This window comes from Arachis stenosperma, chromosome 2, assembly GCF_014773155.1.
Source record: "Arachis stenosperma cultivar V10309 chromosome 2, arast.V10309.gnm1.PFL2, whole genome shotgun sequence".
Taxonomy (NCBI): domain Eukaryota; kingdom Viridiplantae; phylum Streptophyta; class Magnoliopsida; order Fabales; family Fabaceae; genus Arachis; species Arachis stenosperma.
The window spans coordinates 35,531,604-35,540,129 of NC_080378.1; the positions used below are offsets into that span (position 1 = coordinate 35,531,604).

An 8,526-nucleotide genomic window follows, 5' to 3' on the forward strand; every position below is an offset into this window, starting at 1 on the left:
AACCCATGGCAGCCGAAAACAACAACAATGCCAACAATGCAAGGAAGGTGCTGGGTGACTTTACTGCACCTACTCCCAATTTCTATGGGAGAAGCATCTCTATCCTTGCCATTAGAGCAAACAACTTTGAGCTTAAGCCTCAATTAGTTTCTCTAATGCAACAGAATTGCAAGTTCCATGGACTTCCATTGGAAGATCCTCATCAGTTTTTAGCTGAGTTCTTGCAAATCTGTGACACAGTCAAGACTAATGGGGTTGACCCTGAGGTCTATAGACTGACGCTATTCCCTTTTGCTGTAAGAGACAGAGCTAGAATATGGTTGGATTCTCAACCTAAAGAAAGCCGGACTCTTGGGAAAAGCTAGTCAATGCCTTCTTGGCAAAGTTCTTTCCACCTCAAAAATGGAGTAAGCTTAGAGTGGAAGTCCAAACCTTCAGACAGAAGGATGGAGAATCCCTCTATGAAGCTTGGGAAAGATACAAACAATTAATCAGAAGATGTCCCTCAGACATGCTTTCTGAATGGAGCATCATAGGTATCTTCTATGAGGGTCTCTCTGAACTATCCAAGATGTCTTTGGATAGCTCTGCTGGAGGATCTCTTCATTTGAAGAAGACGCCTGCAGAGGCTCAAGAGCTAATTGAAATGGTTGCAAATAACCAATTCATGTACACTTCTGAAAGGAATCCTGTGAACAATGGGACTAGTCAGAAGAAAGGAGTTCTTGAGATTGACACTCTGAATGCCATACTGGCTCAGAACAAGATATTGACTCAACAAGTCAATTTAATTTCTCAAAGTCTGTCTGGAATGCAAAATGCACTTGGCAGTACTAAGGAAGCTTCATCTGAGGAAGAAGCTTATGATCCTGAGAACCCTTCAATGGAAGAGGTGAATTACCTAGGAGAACCCTATGGAAACACCTATAATTCTTCATGGAGAAATCACCCAAATTTCTCATGGAAGAATCAAGAGAGACCTCAACAAGGTTTCAATAATAATAATGGTGGAAGAAACAGGCTTGGCAATGGCAAGCCTTTTCCATCATCTTCTCAGCAACAGACAGAGAGTTCTAAGCAGAATACCTCTGACTTAGCAACAATGGTCTCTGATCTAATCAAAACCACTCAAAGTTTCATGAATGAAACAAGGTCCTCCATCAGAAATTTGGAAGGACAAGTGGGACAGCTGAGCAAGAAAATTACTGAACTCCCTCCTAGTACTCTCCCAAGTAATACAGAAGAAAATCCAAAAGGAGAGTGCAAAGTCATAACCATGGCCGAATATGGAGAGGAAAGAGAGGAGGTGGACTGATGGGAATTATTTTGGTTGAGACAAGAATCTCTCCCAAAACAACACCAATCTAACCGGCAAGTGCACCGGGTCGCATCAAGTAATAAAAACTCACGGGAGTGAGGTCGATCCCACAGGGATTGAAGGATTGAGCAATTTTAGTTTAGTGGTTGAATTAGTCAAGCGAATCAAGATTTGGTTGATTGAGTTGCAGAATTTAAATTGCATTGAAAGTAAAGAGAACAAGAATTAAAGTGCTGAATCTTAAAGAACAAGAAATTAAATGGCAGAAACTTAGATTGCAAGAAATGTAAATTGCAAGAATCTTAAATGACAAGAAATGTAAATGGCTTGAAATGTAAAGGGGATTGGGACTTAGATTTGCAGGAATTAAACAAAGAGAAATTAAATTGCATCAAACAGAAGAGTAATTGGGAATTGGGATTGAATCGGATTCAAACAGACAAGTAAATAAACAAAATAAAGCAAGAAACAGGAAATTGAAAAGATGAATCAAGATCTCAGGTCCCAAGAGACTAGAAAACCAAGTCTAGATCTCAATGCCTTCCTATTAGATCCAACAAGAACAATAGCAATGGAATTGTAATTTGCAAAGAGATTAGATGAAGAAGCAATGAACCGAATTGGAAATTAAATTGCAGTGAACATCAACAGAGAGATCTAAGGTGAGATTGAAACAGAATTCCTTCAATTCTCCAACCCAAGATCCAAGACAAGTGTAATTGAAATTGAAAGCAATTAAACTAAGAAAATAAAGATCATTCAAGCTCCCAAAACAGAAAAGAAAACTCTCTAAAAACTCTAAAAAGGGAAGCTCCCCGACTAACTTGAATCTTAGCCTATTTATACACTTTCTTCAATTGATCTTCAAGCCTTGAGTTGGGCCTTTGCTCTTGGTGGAACTGGGTTGAAAGAGGCCTTGGTTGATTGCTCTTGAAGTTTGGAGAGAAACCCAAGTGAACCAATTGAACCGGATTTGGATTTTGCAAAGTTGGATTCAAAGTTAGCCTCAAAGTTAGGGGGCTAACTTTGAGGCCAACTTTTCATATCAGCAAAACCAATTTCCTGCATCTCACGTTGGTGCCAACGTTAGGGGGCTAACTTTGACCCTAACGTTGGCCTTGCTTTGTGTTGGTGTGGCGCCAACGTTAGCCTCCAAGTTAGGGGGCTAACGTTGGCGCAAACGTTGGCACACCCTGGGGGGAAATTTTCATGCCAACGTTAGCCTCCAAGTTAGGGGGCTAACGTTGGCGCAAACGTTGGCAGCCCTGGGAGGAATTTCAAATCTCCAACGTTAGCCTCCAAGTTAGGGGGCTAACGTTGAGGCTAACTTCAAGTCCAAAAGTTTGTGCCAACGTTTGAGGGCTAACTTCAACTCCAACTTCATTCTTCCTGGTTCAATTCCACTTGTTTCATTGTCTTCTCTTAGCTTCTAGCCATTCCTTCTCACTTCAATCCTTTTCCAAGCTTTCTTCACCTATCATAAATCAACCAAACACATCAAAGCTATGCTTGAAATCATGAGATGATCATTCTATCCTAATATGCACCAATTATGGCATCAAACCTCATGAAATTGCATTAATTTATCTATGGTTGATTCAATCAAAGGAAGCATGAAAATCTGCCTAAATTGGCTTGCTTGTAGCTTAAGAAAGTGCATAATTCAAGTGAAAACAAAAGAAAAAGACTAGTGAAACTAGGCTAAGATGACTTGTCATCACAACACCAAACTTAAAGCTTGCTTGTCCCCAAGCAAGAAATGAACTATGCTCAAAGGTTCTTTCAATTAAGATGGTTTGAGGAACACTTGTAAAATACAGTGAGAGAAGTGATTAAGTCACAGTGGGGTAAACTCTAAATTATATGCTCAAGCAAGGGTTTCAGTGCTCACTAGTCCTCACATATTGGGAGTCGTAGGTCTTAGGATTTTCATCCAAATGGTATCATGGAGATCTCTTTATATGTAATCACCTTGAAGCAGCTTATAGCTTCTGTGCTTTGGCCTCGACTCTAAGTGTCATGTCTCAAGGCGGCTCTTTAGATAAGTTTTCAATCAATACTCCTAAACCAGTTGGTCTTAAGGTATTAGGTGTTAAAGCACCCCTCAGGATTTACTTGCTTAAGCCTCTTTCCTTGACACACTTCAACCACAAGCATTTACTAGGATAGCAACTCTTTGAGTTTTTGTTTCTTTCTTTCTTTTTCTGCCTAGTAATTGATGCTCAGAGCCTTGGGCCATGTTCTTTTTGTCTTTGTATTTTCTTTTCTTTTCTTTTGTTTTGGTTGCTGCTTCTCGGATCAATTGATTTTTGAGAATCTCCACAATACTTCTTTGAACTTCACATCCTGCCTATGAGCTCCCATGCAAGTTTTCACAAGCATGCAACCTCAAGACAAAATCAAACAACTAGAACCACCACTTCTCCTAATCTTTTGCTTTCCTCAAAATTGTTTAATTCCTCAATCCTTCTTTTCAAAGAACTTTCATGTGATGCATTCTTGAAATTGAGTGCAAACAAGTTTTGAAGATAAGAATGTTGTGAATAATCAAGCATCCTGCTTATTGAATAATAAAGAGAGACTGTGCTATGCAGGCAGGCAGGAATATAAAAAGAAAACTATATGATGCAGACAAACAGGGCAATTAAGGATACAATCCAACTTTCAATCACAGCAACATTTGATGTAAAACAATCACTTAACAATATAACCTGTTGGAGTTCAACTGCTTTCCTTCTCATCATCATCATTGCTGGCCTTTATGTTCATCTTTTGCTTCTTTGATTGATGATGCTTAATCCCTCCAAAGGCTTGTATGACATTCTGCAATGATATTAAAAGTTGCTTGTTCCCCAAGCACTTAGAAACAGTGGTTAGTCTGCATGATTTATTTGTGGGCTTTTTGAACTTACTTTGGTGTGGGAACACCAAACTTAGTACCTTGCCAATGCATTAAATTAACCATGTGTGAAACTCTTTCTTCTTTTTCTAAGGTAATAGACTAAAAACTAGAAAACAGCAAGATAATTAACTAGTTCGTCTAAATGCATGAAGCTAGCCTTATGGCAGAAAGTGAGAATGTGTTTTATGATGTGATTTTGGTGGAACACCAAACTTAAAATCCTTCATTCTCCCTTAGATTGTCTTTGGTGTGTAACACCAAACTTAGCTTCTTGCAATCTAGATGAAACTAATTAATAATTTTATTGAATTAGATACGAAAAGATGGTTACCTCTGGTTGGGTTGCCTCCCAACAAGCGCTCTTTTAGTGTCACTAGCTTGACATCCTCTGTACTTATTTAGCTCGGATTCTGTGCTTCCTTCTCCTTGTCCCCTTGTCCTCCTAAGTGAGATTTTGCCTTAGAAAGTTCATCCTGGATGAGTGATTCTTTTCCTTTGGCCATCTCCTCACTCACTTCTGTGATGTTCTTAGCCAATTGTTTTATTTGCCTCTCAATTCTTCCGAGTGATTCCTCATTGTTCTTGCTTATCATCTCTTGATGTGTCATCATTCTTTCTACTAAGATTTTCAGATTAGTGATCCTCTGAAAGTCTTGTGGACTGGGTTGGTTGTGGGGTGTTAGGGGTTGGAAGGGTGTGTAGTGTGGTTGCAAGGTTGGAAAATTGGGATTGTTGTAGTTGAAGTCCCCTTGTTCATGATAGTGAGATTCCCTCATTCTTAGATACGAATGTGGTTTCCATGGTGGAAATTGTGCGTTCACTGTAGTAGAATGGAGAAAGTCAATTTGTCTAGCTATTGACCCCAATTGTTGCTGAGTTTGCTGATGTAGCTGTTTGCTTTGATTCATGATTGCCTTCATTCCTTCAAGATTCTTTATCTCCTCATCTGAAGTTGCATTCTGTGGAGTCTCAGGTGAGTGTTGGTCGTTGGCTCTCTTGTTCTTGAGCTCTGTAGTTCCTTGGCCAGCTGCTGTTGCTTTGAAGAGGTTATCTAAGACGTAATCCACTGCTCTCCTTGTTTCTGGGGTCAATCCTATATAGAACGCTCGGAAGTCCTCTTTGTCATTTGCTTTCTTGTATTTTTCCCCTGGTTTGAACAATGATTCTTCCTCTCCTTGTATGAATGGCTGAATCCCCTCTTTCATCTTGATGTTTTGTTGGGATGATGAGAATTTGGCCAGAAATTTGGTAACCAAATCGTCCCAACTAGTAATACTTCCTTGGGGCACAGTTTCGAGCCATTGTGCAGCTTCATCCCTTAATGAGAAGGGAAATAACGAGAGCTTCCAGGTGTCATGATTTACACCTTCGAGATTGACAACACCACAAGTTCTCAGAAAAGTGGATATATGCTGTTTAGGATCCTCCAATGGACTTCCACCATAGGAGCAATTGTTCTTGATTAGTGTAACGAGTTGCGGCTTCATGTTGTGGTGTTTTTCTTTCGAAATTTCTTCTTCAATGATAGCCTTCCCTCGTGCCTCTCTTTTTTTCTTCTATGACATAAATCTACAAACGGAACACACAGTGGTATTTTTGAAAATTGAGTGTAATCAGTTGAGACAAAACTTCAAATGGTTAGTGGGTTAGTAGAGGCAAATCTTCAAACAGTTAGTGGGTTAATCAAAAATTAAAAAAAAGTGCTTGATCTAAATAACCACCTCACTTAATCATTATCAATCTAATCAATCCCCGGCAACGGCGCCAAAAAACTTGATGGGAATTATTTTGGTTGAGACAAGAATCTCTCCCAAAACAACACCAATCTAACCGGCAAGTGCACCGGGTCGCATCAAGTAATAAAAACTCACGAGAGTGAGGTCGATCCCACAGGGATTGAAGGATTGAGCAATTTTAGTTTAGTGGTTGAATTAGTCAAGCGAATCAAGATTTGGTTGATTGAGTTGCAGAATTTAAATTGCATTGAAAGTAAAGAGAACAAGAATTAAAGTGCTGAATCTTAAAGAACAAGAAATTAAATGGCAGAAACTTAGATTGCAAGAAATGTAAATTGCAAGAATCTTAAATGACAAGAAATGTAAATGGCTTGAAATGTAAAGGGGATTGGGACTTAGATTTGCAGGAATTAAACAAAGAGAAATTAAATTGCATCAAACAGAAGAGTAATTGGGAATTGGGATTGAATCGGATTCAAACAGACAAGTAAATAAACAAAATAAAGCAAGAAACAGGAAATTGAAAAGATGAATCAAGATCTCAGGACCCAAGAGACTAGAAAACCAAGTCTAGATCTCAATGCCTTCCTAGATCCAACAAGAACAATAGCAATGGAATTGTAATTTGCAAAGAGATTAGATGAAGAAGCAATGAACCGAATTGGAAATTAAATTGCAGTGAACATCAACAGAGAGATCTAAGGTGAGATTGAAACAGAATTCCTTCAATTCTCCAACCCAAGATCCAAGACAAGTGTAATTGAAATTGAAAGCAATTAAACTAAGAAAATAAGGATCATTCAAGCTCCCAAAACAGAAAAGAAAACTCTCTAAAAACTCTAAAAAGGGAAGCTCCCCGACTAACTTGAATCTTAGCCTATTTATACACTTTCTTCAATTGATCTTCAAGCCTTGAGTTGGGCCTTTGCTCTTGGTGGAACTGGGTTGAAAGAGGCCTTGGTTGATTGCTCTTGAAGTTTGGAGAGAAACCCAAGTGAACCAATTGAACCGGATTTGGATTTTGCAAAGTTGGATTCAAAGTTAGCCTCAAAGTTAGGGGGCTAACTTTGAGGCCAACTTTTCATATCAGCAAAACCAATTTCCTGCATCTCACGTTGGTGCCAACGTTAGGGGGCTAACTTTGACCCTAACGTTGGCCTTGCTTTGTGTTGGTGTGGCGCCAACGTTAGCCTCCAAGTTAGGGGGCTAACGTTGGCGCAAACATTGGCACACCCTGGGGGGAAATTTTCATGCCAACGTTAGCCTCCAAGTTAGGGGGCTAACGTTGGCGCAAACGTTGGCAGCCCTGGGAGGAATTTCAAATCTCCAACGTTAGCCTCCAAGTTAGGGGGCTAACGTTGAGGCTAACTTCAAGTCCAAAAGTTTGTGCCAACGTTTGAGGGCTAACTTCAACTCCAACTTCATTCTTCCTGGTTCAATTCCACTTGTTTCATTGTCTTCTCTTAGCTTCTAGCCATTCCTTCTCACTTCAATCCTTTTCCAAGCTTTCTTCACCTATCATAAATCAACCAAACACATCAAAGCTATGCTTGAAATCATGAGATGATCATTCTATCCTAATATGCACCAATTATGGCATCAAACCTCATGAAATTGCATTAATTTATCTATGGTTGATTCAATCAAAGGAAGCATGAAAATCTGCCTAAATTGGCTTGCTTGTAGCTTAAGAAAGTGCATAATTCAAGTGAAAACAAAAGAAAAAGACTAGTGAAACTAGGCTAAGATGACTTGTCATCACAACACCAAACTTAAAGCTTGCTTGTCCCCAAGCAAGAAATGAACTATGCTCAAAGGTTCTTTCAATTAAGATGGTTTGAGGAACACTTGTAAAATACAGTGAGAGAAGTGATTAAGTCACAGTGGGGTAAACTCTAAATTATATGCTCAAGCAAGGGTTTCAGTGCTCACTAGTCCTCACATATTGGGAGTCGTAGGTCTTAGGATTTTCATCCAAATGGTATCATGGAGATCTCTTTATATGTAATCACCTTGAAGCAGCTTATAGCTTCTGTGCTTTGGCCTCGACTCTAAGTGTCATGTCTCAAGGCGGCTCTTTAGATAAGTTTTCAATCAATACTCCTAAACCAGTTGGTCTTAAGGTATTAGGTGTTAAAGCACCCCTCAGGATTTACTTGCTTAAGCCTCTTTCCTTGACACACTTCAACCACAAGCATTTACTAGGATAGCAACTCTTTGAGTTTTTGTTTCTTTCTTTCTTTTTCTGCCTAGTAATTGATGCTCAGAGCCTTGGGCCATGTTCTTTTTGTCTTTGTATTTTCTTTTCTTTTCTTTTGTTTTGGTTGCTGCTTCTCGGATCAATTGATTTTTGAGAATCTCCACAATACTTCTTTGAACTTCACATCCTGCCTATGAGCTCCCATGCAAGTTTTCACAAGCATGCAACCTCAAGACAAAATCAAACAACTAGAACCACCACTTCTCCTAATCTTTTGCTTTCCTCAAAATTGTTTAATTCCTCAATCCTTCTTTTCAAAGAACTTTCATGTGATGCATTCTTGAAATTGAGTGCAAACAAGTTTTGAAGA

The 8,526-nt window shown here is 39.2% G+C and overlaps 1 non-coding gene across 1 annotated transcript; it reads right to left on the minus strand.

Annotated features, from left to right (window-relative positions):
• Positions 1-409: 409 nt before the first annotated feature.
• Positions 410-517, minus strand: LOC130964408 (small nucleolar RNA R71). The gene has a single exon (XR_009080504.1). It is a non-coding gene; the product is annotated as a small nucleolar RNA R71 (small nucleolar RNA).
• Between the last annotated feature and the right edge of the window lie 8,009 nt (positions 518-8,526).